We start from the raw sequence: 19,975 nt of genomic DNA on the forward strand, positions 1-19,975 counted from the left end.
TCATTCTCTATGGGAGACGGCTTCGCATCAAGCTCTTTGGACCTTGCAGCTATCTCGAAACTCACACGGGCATCGAGGGCAGCATATTTTATCTGCTCGTACGTCAAGGAATAATTCTCCCATCCAGACTACCTTAATGCCATCGTCTCGTCACCCTTCTGAAGATTTGTACCGAGCACAAAATTTGCTACGTCGAATAGGGATGGTGTCTGTTTATCACAATCTTCTACAGGAATTTTGATTCTGGTTTGTAGGTCAGCGATGCTTTTCAAATCAAGGTTGTACGGCTCCAGCTTCTGTTTGTCCCCTTCGATGGCTGCCCCACAGAAGTATACGTCCTCCCGAGACAAGAAATTGTGAAGCTCACCTGGTATGGAGGGCGAGTTTATGATGTGGTACACCAAAACATCATCTTCGAGGCACAGCTGAAGGACGACACCGCGCTAGATCTTCCCAGGGGCACGCTCATGTACTCTGCGTCGAGACCGATGACCCTCGTCTCTACCTTTTCGAGGGAGTTGGATACACTGTTGATCCACTACCGAACAACCCTAGGGTGGACGGTGACGGTGGCAACTATGCGCATCGAGCCTTCGACGAGGACATGTTGGACGCTAAAAACCTGCATCTCGATCTCTTTCGCCATTTGGAACCGCTGGAACGGAGGGATATGGTTTGGAGAATTAGGATTAGATTGCTAGTCGAAATGAAGTAGTAGACGATTATTTAAAGAGGTTAAAACAATGTGAACGCAGTGGGGTTTGGATGCAAATGAAGACGAAGGGGAGGTGAAGAATCCGAGGAGAATCGGTTCCTGATGGAGAAGTAAATGGGAAAAGTGGCGTGCAGGCAGTTGATTAGACGGCTAGGTAGACTAAACGAAAAGGCTATGCGGTTAGACTGATGAGTCGTACCTGTTCGTGTATGTGCCCATCCTTCCTGATAGGTGGGACCTATGCAAACAGATAAAAAAATGTGTCGTAGTTATTTTTGAGCGCGTGAGTGGGAGACACAACATTCTCTAGTTAAGGAATACTCCCTCCGTTTAGGTGAGTATAAGTCACCTTATGAAAATCAGGTTTTCCCAAAACCTTTAGGCGTGGAGCATTAACTTCCAGCTCAATCCCCTCCCAGCCTTGTTAGCCAGTGTTCTCTTCCTCTGCTGCCGCGTTCTACCTTACCATTTCTCCTCTTCTCAAGTGTGGAACGATCTGCATGCCGTCCTTGATGCACCAGAATGACCATTGCATGCATCGCGGCAGGGCGTTGATTGGGCATGCACGAAAATTTGGTTCTGCTCGCAATATGGATGATACCTGAACGATGAAGTGAACAGGCATGCTAGCACGGGAGACCTATTTCCGCTATACAATACTGGAGTACTCATGTTCCTACTACTACTACTACTAGTAGTAGTAGTAGTAGTAGTACAACTGTGGTACACTTGATGGTCAAAATGCTATTCATCCGGTCCTCACAGTGAAGTGACAACACCCTATGCCTGACACTAGTCCAGGCGGCGTGTTCGGGTTACCAAAGTCAGCCTCACCCTGTGCATTGTGCAGTCTGTCCCCGCCGCTGTACAGCACATTGGCGCCTCGCCTCGTCTCCCTCTCCGCTCCCATAGCACCACTCCATCTCCATCTCCTTCTCCGTCTCCATCTCACTGTGCCCCCATGTACCGTCGCCTCACTCGCCTCCCCCAGTACCACTATTCCCTCGCTAGCCGCTCCAGCACCGACATCCTTCTCGCCCGTAAATCAAGCCCCCTTCCAAACTCCACCATGGCCGAACGCGAACCGTGCAGTATCCATATGAGCCGCGATTGGAGCAATCTCCCCAGTGACATCCTCGACCTCTATTGTTCGTCTATGCATATGTTGAGCGCCCTACGGCTGGCTGCATGCTCGAGGGACATGCACACGGCCATCGTTGAAGCGAGGCCTAAGCTTTTCAAGACACCCTGCTTGCTGCTATCTGGTCTTGCGAGATTGGCTCACCATGATACAGAGGCGTGCATGATGCCCCTTGACTTCAATCCGATCTCCATTAGCCAAAACTTGTTTGCAGGTATGTAGTGGTTCGCCGTACATCATTTTCCTCGACATCGATCCGATCACCATCGCCCAAAACTTCTTGGCAGGTATGTACTGGGTCGGCATGAACTCCCACTGGATGGCTGCCTTCAGAGAAGACGACAAAAATTTGGTGCTCGTGAACTTCCAGACCTCCCATGTATCCTTCCTCTGTTGGATTATATAGAGTTGTATCATCACAGTCCAAGTCATCTAGATTACCACGTCAGTTAGACAGACCTTGTTTTGCAGAAGATTGTAATCTGCTAAGTGCCCACACGACATGCGAATTACGCAGACTTCAAGCTAATTGCCTTGTTCGACCGCGGACTCGCCTATCTTTATGCCAGTGCGTTCTTTAGCTGGAGACATCTCAGCTCGTAGTGGATCATCATCAAAGCTGATACACACTTCTGTGATGCTATTGAACACAATGGCATCATCTACGCGATTGACAAAGCAGATGGCACCACATATTGCTGGGACGGCGCGTACGTGTAAGTTGTTTCCGTCTCATGTTAATGATGACGCCATGACACTGTTTGAAATTTTTGTGATGATTGGCATATCCCTGTTTGAGCAGAATTTGAGTAGAACTATGGCAATGTATTAGAGACGCCGTAAATCAGCTATATTTGGAATGAGTTAATTCATGCATTGTGACCATGTCATTACAGCCAATTTGTACCCTGAATAATCAAACGGTTAGGAATATATGGATTATCCTTATTTTACAGTAATCTATATACTACTACTAAATATGAGTGTGTATCAATGGCCATGTTAGTTTCCTCATTTTCATGATGTAGAAACATGCACACACTGTTGGTTTCATCTAACCATACATTAGGGAAGTAAATGTGCATATGGAGAACTCTATATTTGGAAGTAGTGAAATCCTGCAATGCTTACCATGTGTACATACCTATATTCGCCCTTCAGCAATCAATGGCTAGAATAATATCCTCACAAAAAATTTGCCCACAGAACACGAGTATATAACAATGCATGGTCTGTTAGTTACCTTGAAGAATTTGTTTGTGAGGACAGAACATGATTACATAACATGCATGACATGGTAGTTTCCTGTGAAGAATCGATTGCGAGATAACATGAGTATAACCATGCATGGCACTTTATATTTTCGAACCCAGTATACATTTCCCTGTATTTTCCTCCCAGTTCCAACAGGGACATATCAATGCTGTTTCTTGCATTATCCCACTCATACTAGAACAATGCTGATCTTACATTAACGATGCCTGTGTCCTTTTTGATATGACGCAGTGTCCCTACAGTTACTGCCCTTTGTAATCACACCACCTTTGCCAAAAACAGGGAAGCACAACTGGTTCCTCGCTCGATCAGACGACGGCAAAAAAGACTGATGATCATTCGGACACATGAGCCGGAAAAGTTATATTGCAAAAACCCCACTGTATACAAGCACCGTGTAATACGTGAGTATCCGGACAGTGGCTGTTACGTCTATGAGCAGGATACCAGCTTGTTGGGGCCTTTAGGATTTTTTAGTTGGAGGCGGGTAAACAGCCTTGGTTCACACTCTCTGTTTCTCGGACTCAATTATCTTAACCAGGAGATCACCGTTGGCAAGGACCTTGATGGCAGAGAGGCTCTGTTTGCTATGGAAAACTGTGTCTACACGGCGAGCCCTAGGAGTTCGGGAGCAAACTCCCCTGATTGTCAATGATACAGCCTGCAGCCAAAAGAAGGTGAGAATGACAAAGGCATCCGGATTAACTTTGATCCTTGGATGTCTCAATTACGACAGGCAGTGATGTGGTTCGAGCCTTCAGGTTGATAGGTAATTGGGCTGTTGCATCGAAAGGGTGGAGTACTGGTGTCTCCGGATCACTGGTCGCTGAAGCGGGGCTGCAAATTATGATGGTGTTGGATCATCTCTTCGAATGACTTTGTTGTCTTTGCTGCTGGTTCTGGATGGGTAGTTCTTTCTTTTGTTATGCATATTCCTTGTCATTTGGTCATCCTCGTCTATGTCACTCTTACTATGTAATAGTTGCTTCTGTTTAGAATGTCATTCTCGTCTGGATCACGAGAGTCTGAGCGCTGCAGATGGGTGCGTTTTGGTGGTGTAGCAAGACTTCTTATGAACTATCATGTCTTGTGTTTATGTCAGTAGTAGTCACTAGTCAGTGTTTGAATGTTGTATATATCGTTGTTTCGAACTGTTTATTGTCTCGAACTACTGGTGGGCTAAATGAGGGCATCACCATTCTCCAGTGTTCAGAGTATATCTCCTTTTTTCAAGTTATATAATTTGAGCTCAGTGTCTTTTCGATGATGTACACTTGTTTGGGCCAGTGAGGTGTCGTTGAATATGGGCCGAGTAGTAACGCAATGCCAAACAGGTCAATTATGACTCTCAGGCCGGGCTCTCAAAAGATCCTGAAAAAAAGGTCGGGCTCTCCAAAAAAGAAAGAATAAGGACTCTTAGGCCGACATGTGGGCGCCACGGTGTTTTCGTGCGGCTTGCGCGCCGAGAGCATATTGGCGCTGTGCTCGAAATTCATGCTACCTTTTCATCCCAGTCTCCCGCCCCTCCCCCACCTCTGCAATCTCGATTCCTACTCCAGTTCCCCCAAGTCCCTCTCCTGTACTCCCTATACTCAAGCGCACTATAATGTCGCCGGTCAACGCGGATCTCCGAGCCGGAGATCCTGAGGTCCATCCTGCCTTCGGTCGCTACGTGCTGTCGCTCAATAGTGGCATGGTGGCGCTTGACGACCAGTTTGCCGGCGAAGTGTTGATGGTAACCATCAACAGCGACCGGCCTCCTGTCTCGCCGGATGACCTTGTCAAAGCTCTTGGCATTGCGCACGACATCCAAATAAGTGACTTGCTCGTCGAACTCTGTCCGCCACCGGCTGATTTCTTCGTCAGGTTCCGCACAACTTTCGACTGCAGTCGTGTGTTCGAATCTTCCTGGCGTTTGTTCTGCGATGGCGCGCTGGTGAGCTTTGATCGGTGGCACCCAGGATGGGGCTCGGTGCCCTCTAAGCTTGAGTTTTTGACAAAGCTTACCTTCCACGGCATGCCTCGACGTGCTTGGAACAACGAGTCCATGAACGAGCTTATCAAAGACCTTGGAGGTGAGCTCGTAAGTATGTTTGTTCCTCCAGGCAGTTGGGCTCTTACGGTTATGGCATGGATGAAGAAGCCGTCCACCATACCGAAGGTGATTGGTGTTGAGATAGCGGTGCAGGAACCGGGGTTGTACTATTCGTCGCCACCAAGGCCGTCGCGGACCATGTTAGGGATGTACCTGTATCGAGTGTTCGTGCATGTCGAAGAAGTGGTCAATCCATCAATCGAAGTCCTGGCGTCGCCGCTGGTGCCAGGGTCCATTGACGACGTCCATTACAGGAGTCAACGTAAGACTTTCCCCGTGTTGCTCGGAACGATGGATGGCACAGGGCCTACTCCATCGCGCGGCGGAGGCCACTGCTTCTTTGGGAGAAGAGGCAGGGTTGGCTGCCTGGATGTGCTCTAATTTGAGGTAACAACTGAATATTTTCAGATACTAGTTAAATCCGAGCTATGGGTGTGAAGCACTGATATGCCAGTACATTTGATTGTGACCTGTTCTAATTTTGTACCTGAACTTTTTTTAGAAAGGGTGTACGTCAACTTAATGTGCTAGCAGAACTTATTGTGTTGTCTGTCTGTTTTCTTTGCACAACATTCAAGATATTTCCCCGTCATTGATAAAGACGATGAACCGTTATGTACGACTTCGTTGGTTTCAACATAGCCCTTCCCGTAGCGATCCACTGCTTCCATCCTGATTGTGCCGCCTGCGTGAAATTTGTATGCAAGTTCAGTGTGCTATGATGTTCTATATGATTGTGTCAACTATATAAGTTTTTACTGAGCATCAGCAATGCATATGTCTGAAAGATGTATTTACGAGCATTGACCGATGGGTCTCTCTCTCTATCTCTCTCTCTCTCTCTCTCACACACACACACACGCGCACATGCACAAGTGGGAACCGTTGAATTATTTATTTGCTCGTGCCAGCTTTTAATTAGGTTCCACTGTAATCTAACTTTTTTCTTAAGTTATTAATTGAGCTCAGTGACTTCAAAAAGTTGTACAGAAGCCTTATTTGGGCCTTTCCGACATCGCTGAATGTGGGCTAAGTAACCATGTTAGGTTGTACTATACTACATAGGCCTTTTTTTCAACATCAGCAATGCAACTGGGCCGACAATTGTACACAATATCCGGGTCAACTTGTTATTCTCCGCCCCGCTAGGCTACAAACTTTCCTAGGAGGTATGCATTAGGCCTTAACAAGAAAATGGACTTTAAGAAATAATAAATGGGATGTAATTATAATAACTGGACAGTTACTATGCACCAAACACGTAATTAGTTTGAAAAATATATTATTTTTGGAATTTGAAAATTTTAATTTCATTACTTGTTGCGCGCGCAATATTTCGTGGGATTTTAACGTAATACAACTTTATTTTGAAATTATATTTAACCTAACTAGAAATTTTGGATAAAAATATTTCGGAACCAATCAAAATGTGGGAAATTTTTTGAATTCTGGTTTGAGCGGTTGTTTGAAATTATTAATCGTTGTCCTAGCTAGAAGTTGGGATGTACTTTTAACAAACTGTAAATGGGCTCTAGTAAATTCCATTAGAAGTAAAAAATGGGTTGTACATTCTTACAAATCGCAAATGGGCTATATGTTCTCTGCCAAATCCGATCTGTGGGCCTACTAAGTTGACGCGTACCAAGGGCTTTGTCAACTTAGTCAATATAAACGATTCTAGCTGCAGTGATCGTACGATGTCCATCCAACGGCCGTAGTGCTTCTTCAACCTCTGGTCTTCTTGCTCCAGCCGCCCAAAGCAGCGCCGGTCGTGTCGCGTGCTGCTGCCTCCCGTGGCTGGCTGTGATGCCGCGGAGGCCTCACCGCCCCGTACTACTCCCACCGCAGGCCAGGCCATCCCTCTACTCACCCACACCCCCTGTTATTCTGCAGCGACGGCAGCCTAACACCGCAGCCGAACCAGTGAACCCTCGTACTCCTCAACGTGTGGGCTTCCACTGTTGCCTCTTTCCTGGCTCCGCGTCGTCCCCTTCCTAGGCCTCGCCGTCGTCCAGACCACCGCCCTGGTGCTCTCGGCGTGGCGTGGTCAACGTGGTCAATGACCGACTTCCATCGGAAGAGCACTGTACGTGGAGAGGCTGACAGCTGGGTCCAGACGGCCGCAAGGAAGTGCCTCCTTATTACGCGCAAAATAATTATTCCTCCAGCTGACAGCAGGGACCCATCGGACGGGCCACCTTATTTCGTGAAAAAAACGTTTCCCCCCTGACTGTTGGGACCCACCGGACGGGCCAGCGTATTTCGCGAAAAAAACGTTCCCCCCGTTGTCAGCTCGGACCCACCAGAAGTGCCTCCCTATTACGCACAAAAAAATGAATACCCCCCTACTAGCTGGGACCCACTATGGTGGGAAGCTGACTTGTGGGCCTACTAAGTTGACTAGGACGGGGGCCTTTGTCAACTTTAGTCAATATGAACGATTCTAGCTCCAGTGACCGTACGATGTCCATCCAACGGCCGTAGTGCTTCCTCAACCTCTGGTCTTCTTGCTCCAGCCGCCCAAAGCAGCGCCGGTCGTGCCGCATGCTCCTGCCTCCCGTGGCCGGCTGTGCTGCCACGAAGGCCTCACCGCCCCCTACTTTTCCCACCGCTGGCCAGGCCCTGCGGCGACAGCAGCCTCACACCGCAGCCGAACCAGTGAACCCTCGTACTCCTTTCTCCGCGGGCTTCCACTACCGCGTCTTCCCTGGCTCCCTGTCGTCCCCTTCCTAGGCCTTGCCGCCATCCACCGCCCTGGTGCTCTCGGCGCGGCGTGGTCAACATGGTCAAGGAACGACTTCCATCGGACGTGGACTGTACATGGAGAGGCTGACAGCTGGGTGCACGGCCGCAGCAAGGAAGTGCCTCCTTATTACGCGAAAAATAATGATTCCTCCACCTGACAGCTGAGACCCACCGGACGGGCCACTGTATTTCGAAAAAAACGTTTCCCCCTGACTGCTGTGACCCACCAGCTACATCTTCGCACGCAAGGAAGTGCGTCCAGGCAAAAAAAACGATTCTCCCCTGACTGCTGGGACCCACCAGCTACATCTTCGCAGGCAAGGAAGTGCCTGACAGTCGGGACCCACCTGGTCAAAGCGTACATAGCGTTGTCATTCTGGTCACGAAGGTGTACGTACATATATACTGGTGGATGTAGAGGCGCGCAGGTGTCGTAGTAGAGGCGCGTACGTGTCGTAGTAGAGGCGCGCACGTATCATGTACACGTACGTACAGCGGCCAGGGTGCAAGAAAGAAAATATGGCCACATATGTGTACATACGGGCAGGGTCTCGAATGCCTACTCGTGCATACGTACAGCCAGGGCTTGTGTACATGGCTGGGTCAGAACAGAGAAACAACGTCGTCGTCGTGTTCACGGGGAGGCAACGGAATGCATCGTGTTCATGGGGAGGCAACGGAATGCGTCGTGTTCATCGGGAGGCAACGGAACGCGTGGGAGCCAACCGGCTGGATCGGAACGGAATGCGTGGTCGTGTTCATCGGGAGGGCTTGGACGGAACAGGCGATGGAAACGAGGCCTAGCGTACCGCACAACAGAGGAAATGGACCTCCTACGTTCGGAACGGGGTCCGGTTGATCGGGAGGGGTCTGGCGTACCGCGAAACGGAGGAAACGGACCTCCTACGGTCGAAACAGGGGTCCTGTTGATCGGGAGCGGTGTGCCGTACCGTAAAACAAACGAAACGGACCTCCTACAGTCGAAACGGGGGTCCTATTGATCGGGAGGGGTGTGGCGTACGGCAAAACGGATGAAACGGACCTCCTACGATCGAAACGGGGGTCCTCTTCATCGGGAGGGGTGTGGCGTACCGCAAAACGGGACTCCACGGGATACTGTTCATCTCCACCGTCGACCTCCTCCAGCCTCCACGGGCTACCGTAGACCTGCTCCAGCCTCCACGGGCTCTTGTTCATCCAGCCTCCACCGCGCGCTACTCCACCGGCTACTGTTCAACCACCCCTCCACGGGCACCCCTCACCGTCTACTATTCATCCAGCCCTCCACACCATGGGGTCCTATTCAACCACCCCTCCACGGGCACCCCTCCACCGTCTACTGTTCATCCAGCCCTCCACCACACCACGGGGTCCTGTTCATCTAGAGGCAACGCCACCGCTCACTGTTCATCCAACCCCCCCCCCTCCCGGAACGCTCACTATTCATCCAATCGATCGGCTTCAGTTAGCAGCAGTAGCGAAGGAATCGCTCGATCGGGTTCAGTTAACAGCCAACGATCGATCGCTCGGGTTCAGTAACGCATAGCCTGCAGTGCAATCGCTTGGGTTCAGTTAGAGCCCAACGCCTCGCTCGGGTTTAGTTAGAGCCAACGCCTCGCACACACGCGTGTACGTGTACGAGAGAAACGCGCATCGCTCGGCCCCCGACCTCCCACCGTAACCGGGAAAGCCCCGAAATTTTCCTCCCCATCGCTTCTAGCACGGTTTTTTCCATCATGGACGGCCCAGAGAATGTCATGTAGCTGCGTCTCCGGCCCGCCCAGGACGAAAAGCCCATTTTCTGTCATGATTTTTTGTCATAGAAGTAGGAGCCCACCACATCTATGATGATACCAGGTTTTGTCACAGTTATCGTCATAGAAGTGTCATATGTATGACAGGAAACAATTTGTTCGGCTCAAAATGTCACGGATGTGTCTTTTTTTTGTAGTGATATTTGTAAAAATAAGGTCAGTGGACTTCATAATACACTCATTGCGCTCAATAGATACATTTTCCGGTGTTTATACGGTCACTAGCTCACCCTTGCTGAGTATGTGTGTGCATGCACGTGTAGGTTGAGCACTTGAGTGTGACCCTGTGTGTTCCGTCGTGTGCTCGGACATGCATGGTTTGTAAAAATGTTGCATGCAAGGTTTAATCATTTGTTGTTCACGCATGCATTCCCGATATTAATACGTTGGTAAAGATAATTTCTTGAGGAAAACAAGCCCATGAATCAAGTACAAAGGGGACGAATAAGCCAGGACGGAGGGAGTACCAGTAGTGAACCATAAGGAGGGAGTAGGTACTAGTAGTACTATGTAACAACGTGTAGTAACAAAATTCCTCTATGCGCATCCTGTCTATGTGTCATGCAAGAAATGAGACTTAGGATCGGTCATACACGTAGGGGGAGTACGTGTAGGGGCCAGTAAGGAGTAGTCAAATCACACTGTAAGTTAGTCGGAAGAAGCAACCATCATTTCACTCTTCAATGACACGTACGCAATATAAAATGGTTGATATGGAGAGAAAAAGAAAACCACTATATATACACTAGCAAGAGCCTAAGCTACAAGCCTGCTTGCTTGGGTTGCTCTCTTCACAAGCATAGAACGACGGTGGCCACACCGCTGGTCACATATCCGGCCTGATCCCGCCGCTTGGGGAAGGGAACAATGTTTCGCATAGACGCGGTTGACATCGGCGAGGGAGAAAACCCACAGTCGGTGCATCCCAATCGGGGGTCCCCGCGGTATGGGCTGATGTCGCGTCCCAACCGCCCTTCTAGCTATAGCCCGACGTCCCAGGTAGTGCATCTTCCTTTTGGAGCCGGCTTGCTCCACTACCGCAGGTTCCCATGTAGCTACATCTCCATGTCGATCTTTCTCTACTTCTACCGGCTTCTATTTGTGATGAGTTTATGTCTCATGAACTAGTGCCAGTACTATTATTCTAATCACACTTCTTCAATATCTTTGCCATCAGGGATGCTCAACTCGATTTTAGTGGAACTGCACAAAAGCATCGTATGATCCCATGGTGCTAGCCGTCTTTCCTTCGATAGGTTCTACCTACCCAGGAAATTAAATCCTATTGAGGGTTTAGGGTTTAAGTCGTAGAGACCCCATCAGTAGTTTTTCTTTTGTACACGCTCTCACGTCTTTACTTGTGAGGTAAATATTGGCTATGATCTATGAATCATTGAGATGCATCAGCATGCGTGTTAGTTTTCCTTTGTATTTGATGGAATGTTGTAACGGAGCAACCTTGGAGTAGGAATGAAAATGGAGTGGAAAGTTCCCGTTTTTCCGGAGAAAAAATGGAAATGGGGAGAAACCAACGTTTTGTTTCGTTGGTTCGAGCCATCGAGCAAAACCAACGTTTAAATCACGTCTGTCGGGTTCGTGTCTCACCCTCCTTCACGGCTCCACCCCACATGGTCGCTCGGCATGCCACTCACCGCAAACCGAGTATACGATAACTTTCCTGCCTGCTTGTCGATGGATCGCGCCATGGAGTACTAGCACTACTGGAAGAGATTGACGAGTTGGTGGAGGACAGCTAGCTGTAGCACGGACTCCCAGGAACTTTTTACATGCATGTTGTGGCCGGCTATTGTGACCTCTGAACCCGGAGCATTCGCATGCACCGGGAAGCGGCGCGGGCGACGCTCTCTCGGCCGGCGCGCCGCTTCAATGCCGGCGCCAGTGAGAGGTCGCGTCCGCTTTGGCCAGGCATGAATGCGGCACTGATTGTTTCGGGCCGGAAGCACCCGCGGGTGATGAAGAGGGTTCGGGTTGGTCAGGAGCGGGCGTGGCAACGGTCCGGACGCCGACAAACAAGAGATGATGTACGTTAATATTGCTACGTATATAAAGGCTGGTCATAGTGGGGAGTAACTTATACTACTGTCATGCATATGACACTAGTCTAAGTTACTATCTTCATAGTGCAAAGTAATATAGTAGTAGTGTCATAGATCACTTCATTTATTATGTTGTACACTGGTAGAAAAAGGGCCTATAGTCCCGGTTCGTAAGGGCCTTTAGTCCCGGTTCAGGAACCGGGACTAAAGTGTCGGTACTAATACCTCCACCCTTTAGTCCCGATTCAATCCAGAACCGGGACTAAAGGCCCTCCACGTGGGCAGTGCGCAGAGCCCAGTCAGGAGACCCTTTGGTCCCGGTTGGTGCCACCAACCGGGACCAAAGGGTCTCCTGACTGGGCTCTGCGCACTGCCCACGTGGAGACCCTTTGGTCCCGGTTGGTGGCACCAACCGGGACCAATAGGCATCCACGCGTCAGCACTTTTGTGGCTGGGGTTTTTTTTTTTTTTTTGAAGGGGGGGGGGGGGTGGGGGGTTTTAGGGGGTTAATTTAGGTGTTTCATATATTGTGTTAGCTAGTTATAATTAATAGAGAGAAGTGTCCTCTGTTATGTCTGTGCTTGGTCGACGCTACGTACTATACATACGTATATAGAGAGGACTAGACACGCTAGCTAGCTAGTAAGCAAATGAAGGAAACAGAAGATCGTCATGAACATATATGCATATATACAGAGAGAAGTGATATCGACCACCTCTCCTTCTCCGAGAGATTGGTCGAACAACAAGTTCTCGTATATCTATCTGACACTACCGGCTACATATATACAGTAATTATCTCTTACAAATATAATCATACGGACTCAGGGTTAACATAGAATTCTCCGTCTTCAGGGATCACGTGGTCAAGAAAGAATGCCGCCAATTCCTCTTGAATTCCTCGCATGCGAGCTGGTTCTAGGAGTTCATCCCGCTTCCGAAACATCTAATTTAAAGAAGGGGGTCAATACATATATATATGAATGAATGAAACTCAACACAAATGATGGTAATAAAATAAAATTGTGAATGTTGTTATTTACGTACTTCATATTGTTCGTCAGTGTAGCCCCGCTCACAGGTCGTGTGGCGGATGGACTCGCAAACATAGTAACCACAGAAATCATTCCCTTGTTGCTGCCACAACCACTTTACAAGAAATAGAGGTTAATCAAACTGATAAGCAAGAATGCCAAATGGTATTGATGAAACTAGCGCTTGAATGACTAGTAGATGCGCTTAAAATGCTACTATAGCTAGTACTTACTTTCGGGTGTCTAAATTGCAGCTCCTTCGGCAGTCCCGGAGCTTTTCTGGTGAATTTTCTCCAAACCCTGCCGGACAAAGAAAACAATTACTTGATATATCAGGAAATGAACAAAGTTGCTGATATGGTGGATAATGATCGATTTAACTTACTTCTCGAGTATTTGAGTCATGCCTGCATAGTCCTTGGGATCTTTTCGTCTTGAGTCTAAGACGGTTACTAGTCCCTGCTCAAGCTTAATATGTAGGAGAATATAGTGGAAACTGCACACGCATGCATAACTCATCAATTACATTACTATAACCTTGACTAATATATAAGGGAAACCGAATATGCACAAGACAGTAACACTCACTTGAAGTTGTAAGGAAAGAGTATTATATCTTTGTTTTGATTTATTATCAACGATTCTAGCATAATTTTCATAAACAATAAATGAACCAATAGTTATGAAGATAATATACATACCAAATCCGAATCATAGACAGGACGAGGGCCGACGGGGGCGGATACCAAAACCATCGCACTATATAAGATGCAATAATAAATGTAAGAAAATGATACAAGTATCTATCAAAAGAGACAAGTAAGAATATTTTTCCTTTCAGAAAGAAGATAAGAACAAGAGGCTCACCACGGTCGTGTCGGTGATGAGATCAGCGCGGGTGATCGACGGCGGTGAAGACGGGGACGGGGCGTGACGGACCGCTAAATCTAGACAATTCTCGAGGAAAATGGAGCTTGGAGGTCGAGATTCGAGAGGAGAAAGTTTAAGTAGTGTGGCTCGGGCATTCCATCGAACACCTCATGTGCATAGGAGGTGAGCTAGAGCACCACAAACCCCTCCCCTCGCCGGCCAGAGAAAAACAGAGCACTGGAGTGCTCTGCTCGCGGGCGAGGGTATATATAGGCACCTCATTGGTCCCGGTTTGTGGCAAGAACCGGGACTAAAGGGGAGCCTTTGGTCCCGGTTCAGGCCACCAACCGGGACCAATGGTGGTGGGCCAGGAGCGAGGCCCATTGGTCCCGGTTCATCCCACCAACCAGGACCAAAAGGTCCAGACGAACCGGGACCAATGGCCCACGTGGTACGGCCGGCCCCCTGGGCTCACGAACCGGGACCAATGCCCACATTAGTCCCGGTTCTACACTGAACCGGGACTAATGGGCGGAGCCGGCCTGGACCATAGCCCTGTTTTCTACAAGTGGTAGACTCATCTTTTCTCGGGGAGCGCTATGTTACACTAACATATCATGTTACCACTTCTCATTAACTACACTAGCAAAGTGGCCCTCGCAAATGCACGGGCTAGTACTTAACAAAGTTTAATTAACCAACAAAGGTAAATATATAACATTTTCATCATTTGTTCATCAAGTGTTGCGGTTGTAAACATGATTTTACCCTTAGACACAGCTTATTTGGTGATAAGAGGAATTTTCCTTTCATGTTCGGAAAAATATTGGGTGTTATCTTTCTCATCAAATTCTTTGGGAGCACTTTGCTCCAACTCATGGGTTTGCCGGATGCTGCCGCATGATTATGTTTATAGTCTGTGACGGCTTGACATGAAATTGTACTTTCATATGCATAGCCCGAATATGAATGATTGGTTCCGGTTTGATATACTTCCTCCGTTCCTAAATATAAGTCTTTGAAGAGATTCCATTATAGACCTCATATGAAGCAAAACGAGTGAATCTACATTTAAAATGCATCTATATACATCCATATGTAGTCCATAGTGAAAATCTCTACAAAGACTTACATTTAGGAACGGAGGGAGTATTTTTTATCATCGTATACTATATATTTTTGGATTTGTTCAAAAGAATTTCTAGCATAGTGATCTAAATGTTTTTATATTTCTTTACAAAGGGAGTATAATTTATGTTGGAGCACACATGTATGTGAATTCCACCTGTACGCAATTGTAGTCGTTTAGTGGGAAATCTTTGTGTTGTTTTCGAAATCGTAGTTGATTGGTAGGAAATCTTTGTGTTATTTTTGAAAATGTTTTTTTGGGGCTTTTTCTTTTCTTATGGAAGCCGAACAGGATGACACAGATGTACACAGCCCGCACACATTTTTTTGTCGTTGAATCCCTCACACTCACACCTTCACACACTTCCTCAAAACAAAGGGAACCTGTCACACAATTGTCCAAAAAAAGAAGAAAAAAGAGAACCTCACACTCTCCGACCATCAGACGTGGCTCTTGCCTGATCCCCTTTTCATCTCCTTCTATCCCCTCGTACCAAAATTGCTTCCACCCGAGCGCTGCAGATTCAATTCTGAATAAAACTTAGTTTCCCCTCTTGATTCCTTGCCGTGATCTTGCTCGTCCTCACCTGCACGCACCTTTGCAGCTCGGCTCACTGGTGCGGCGACGGCGTGACCATCTACGGCGCCTGGTTTTCCCCGATGTATGCCTCCTCAATCTCTTATGCTGGTCAACGGCGGCGGAGGGGTAGCAGGGCTCGACGAGAAGCTGAGCAATAGAGGAGGCTAGCTTGTCGATCTTGACAGTGCCGTTGTCGACTGTCGTCGCCGTCCTTGGAGGCGATATGGGTGTGGATCCCGTCTGCTACAGCGAGCTTGGATCCACATCATATCGTGGCTGTCCCCGAGCAAGACCAGCCCAGCAGGTCGTCTTGCTCCTCGATAGAGGTAGCCTGATTTCGGCGGCTCATTCTTCCACCTGTAGCTCCTCACTTCTCCATTTTCATGCATTTATCATTTATTTTTTTCCTTGTTCTTATCATGTCTCTGCATGTGTATGACTAAACAAATAGGAGTACAATGTGCTTTCAGGTACGACTTGTTACTGAAAGGTGTAAATTTATCTATGCCCCCTCCACTTTTTTTAGTACTTGGGACTGGCATCGACAATGTTTGGCTCCCTGCTCCCATTCTTTTCAACATATTTAATGTGTAATTAATTAATTTGTTATAATTTTACGATTTCCCAAAGATAGAATTATTTTAGTAAGTGAATATGAAAGTAGGTGCCATTTAATTTTACATATTAACTATAACGATCCGTGGATGCTGTAACTAATATCTAAAAATATATGTAGCACCGACAATTGGTATTATTGAGCTATTTCCATCGAATGTTGATGCATGTTTCAATAATTCTGGGAGTATTAGATCATACCCGCCGTCATATCATGTTAGCATAGAAAAATCAGTTTAGTTCCATCTTCTTATGGTTATGTTCCATCATAGGAGTATCATGTTAGCATAGAAAAAACAGTTTTCTTCCATGTACTTATGGCTATCTAAAAGGGCTAGTAGCATGTGTAAGTGCGTTTTTAGTTCCTACCTTGAGGATATTTCTCTGTAGACTATGTTCTTGACCACATCATTCTCGCTGTTAGTTCATTTGCTATACAAAAGAAAATAACAGGTGTGATCAAGTCGGTAGGGTATTACTTGCGAGTGTGTTTCCAAAGTATAGCCTTTCTCTTATATTTCTCTTGAACACTTTGATCTTTATGTAGATCACCCGGTCAACAATATCAGGTCTTTATGATGCTGCTATGCCTACTTTCTGTAGCAAAGATTGAATGTCACAAATAGGTCTGTGTATCCAGCCCATCGACATATTGCCATAGCATCTTAGTAGTTTTATGCTTTGTATCTTGGGCTATCTGTGAAGCTGGATGGCACACGACAATAGTATTGTCCTTCATACCTGGGCAGCCCTTGCATCTCCTCTGTCTATTATGTCTTGCAACCCAGCATATAATTGCGTTCTTAGGTTTCCTTTATGTCTTTTCATGCAGTCTATTTGTACTGCACTACTGCAAAATGCATGCAAAGGCATCCATATTGAACTGCAATTTAAGCCTTCCACACCAGCAAATGTTTACATGCTTTCTCTTGCATTTTGCACCTTCTTTTATTGTGCGATGTGTATTTCCTCTGTACCCATCTTCTCCGTAGGGGACTAACAATGGATACTGCACAACCATGAATTTTGAATGGTTCTCCGATATTCTTGGTCTCATGTCTTTGTACTGAACAATGATATCATGTACTTTTCCATTCTCTGTTGTATCACTAACAATCAAGGCTGCTACTTCAGTTGCAGATGGCATGTCATGTCGTGCTAATCTCACGTCGTGATAGTTCAAGTCTGGTACTTCAATTGCAGATGGTATGTCATGTCGTGTTAATCTCACGTGGATAGTCACCTTCGAATTTATCCCTTGCCATTCTGAGTATTTTTGCTAGTCTATTATCTTTATCCAATATATTTTTAAGGCCCTCGACAATGGGAGTATCTGTTGATTCCCTTTTATCTTCTGATGTTGACGCGTCAACTCTGATTCTTCCCTTATTTGTAGTGGCATAGGTGTGCAACTACGCCGTGCGTGGTTTGTCTTTACCTTCAGGTCGTAGAGTACCTATCTGTGATATTTTTGGCCATTCATTCCAAATACATGAGGCACGGGACCATTTTTTTCTGTGTCCACCTCTCCTCCCATTGATGTGAAAGCGAACATGGAGTTGTACAATCTGATATTGTGCATGTAGTTTTTCCACCTCTTTCTGAACTAAAAGCATTTGATTGTGTTGTCACACCTTGAATTGAAGACGTGCATTATACTACTGATTCTGTTCTTGCTGTTAAGAAAGATTGAAATCTAAGAATAAGATAAGATTGCAATTGAGGATGAGAAGTTGATGTATAATAATGACTGAAAATCCACAAGGGGAACTTAGGAGAAGTTTAAAAACCCATTTTACATCAATTAAAAGCTCTTGATTGTGTTGTCATACCTTGAATTGAAGACATTAGTTGTTCTGCCGTTTTTGCTCTTACTTTTAAGAAAATATTGAACTTTATGTCAGTTCTATATGATATCTGCAGATGGTCCAGCTGCTGGAGGTGATCTGCTCACCTGATGGAATCGACGGCACACAACTGAGAAGATTGGGGCACTTGCTCGTGAGAGTTCTTTCTTAGGAAAACCTGATGGAGCCGATGGCACAATCGAGGAGATTGGGGCACTCGCTCGTGAGAGTTCTTTTTTTTAGGGAAAACCATCATGGCGATGTATATTGATTTGGAATAATAGTACATCATCGGCAGGATTGCTTGTGATGGTATGAGTCGAACCTATGGTGAGTTTTGTTTATGAGATCGTGAGATCGATTGTGAGATTTGTGTAAAGAACACGGGACGGATCAAAAAATGGTTTCTGAGATCAGCGTATAGGAAATGGCAAAAAGACAGAACGGCATGCATGCAATTGATCATTGTAGGGTTGAATATTTGGGAAGAAGCCATCAACGTACATACCTTGCCCTTGGCCGCTGCTCATGCATGCTGCATATTGGTAAAGGGAGCCACCTCGAAGGAGGTGACATGTGCCTTTCAGCCCTATCTGCGCTTGGTCTTCGCCTGAAAGCCGCCAAGCCAATGGCCATGAGGATGGCGTAGCCAAGCTAGGGTTTGTTGTGATCTTTTTTTTAGCTCGTTTCTTCTCGTTTGGTTGTTCACCGGATAGGATTTTCTAGAGGAAAAAAGAATGGTGGGTAATTTTCAAGTTGAATCTAATCTAACGATGATAAAGTTTTTTACCTATTAAATTAATGGTTAGATGTTTATAATTTTTGTGGTAATTTCTAGCATAATTTTCTTTTCTTTGGTTAGCTCGTCAAGCACTTTTTATATATAAATAGATGCCACATAAGCAAAATTTTCTAGGAATGCGCCATGTTACTAGCTAAGTTACTCTCACTATGACTAGCCTAATTAACAACGTAAATAATGTACCAGTTGGACAAATATGATTGGAGATGAAGATGGAGATGGAATTTTACGTAAACACGGATATGCATGTCTATGTCTATGTGTGTGCGCGCGACGACTCTCGCGACCTGGAAGCGGGGGGCGTGTTTTTGATCGATTTTTCTTTCTTGGCACGTTAAAAAAAATTGTCCGCCAGTTTTTGTTTCTTTTTTTCAGAAACGTGTGTATTCTATTTAAAACCACTACTATGGAGAGATTTTTTACTCCATTGTATATATAGCCTCTTGTTTGATAGGGTTTCTCGCCTCTCGCTCTCTCACCCTCTCCATATCAAAACAAGATGACAGTGTCCACTCTATCTCTCTCCTCACTGGTGGTCACAGATCCGACCGAATCCCGTCCGTTGCGGGAGGTGAGGAGGTGCAGCATTGACGTTGTCGCCGTCGGCGATGGAGGAAGCTGATGTGCACCATCCTCTCGGAGTCGGCGCTGGCGCGGACGAAGGTCCTCCACGCCCTTGTTCGCTGCCATCGTGTGGGCAGATCCCGCCCGCCCGCCTAAGCGACATCTCGCCCACCTGAGGTATAACTTCTTGTACTGGTTCAGCTCCCCAGGTCGCTGCATGCGGGTTTTCTTCTATGCAAATACTCCCCAGCTCCCCATGTATAGTAGCTAGGGTTCGTCGGCTCGTCCAACATCACCTACTATTATAGAGGAAATGCCACTCGAAAAGGTCGTGGTTTATGCCTCAGTGGAGGTATACATGTTGTTTCGACAAAAAGTACATGGTGGTTGTGCGGTCATTGTCCATATGCTCCTATTGCTGCTACTAATCTAATACTGTCACTAGTTAAATGAAGAAATGCCTTTTTTCTCAGGTATCCTGGTTTAGTTCCCATCAAGATAATCATGATGCTTCTGTTTGTTGGTGTACTTTTCATTAATTCTTATTCACAATTGAGATGTCGTTGTTAATCTTATACCACTGCCAAAACAAAGTAACAACACTATATCCCTTTTTTATATTTTTGCAAATAGCGATGTGTATCTCCATACCCGGGCATGTCTTCCTCAATTTTAGTGAAAATGCACAAAATT

General features: G+C 46.5%; 1 long non-coding RNA gene across 1 annotated transcript; it reads left to right on the plus strand.

Moving 5' to 3' along the window:
- Nucleotides 1-15,234: 15,234 nt before the first annotated feature.
- Nucleotides 15,235-18,374, plus strand: LOC125507726. The gene is made up of 3 exons (XR_007282948.1): nucleotides 15,235-15,780; nucleotides 17,204-17,275; nucleotides 17,993-18,374. It is a non-coding gene; the product is annotated as an uncharacterized LOC125507726 (long non-coding RNA).
- Nucleotides 18,375-19,975: the final 1,601 nt, after the last annotated feature.

This window comes from Triticum urartu, chromosome 5, assembly GCF_003073215.2.
Source record: "Triticum urartu cultivar G1812 chromosome 5, Tu2.1, whole genome shotgun sequence".
NCBI lineage: Eukaryota > Viridiplantae > Streptophyta > Magnoliopsida > Poales > Poaceae > Triticum > Triticum urartu.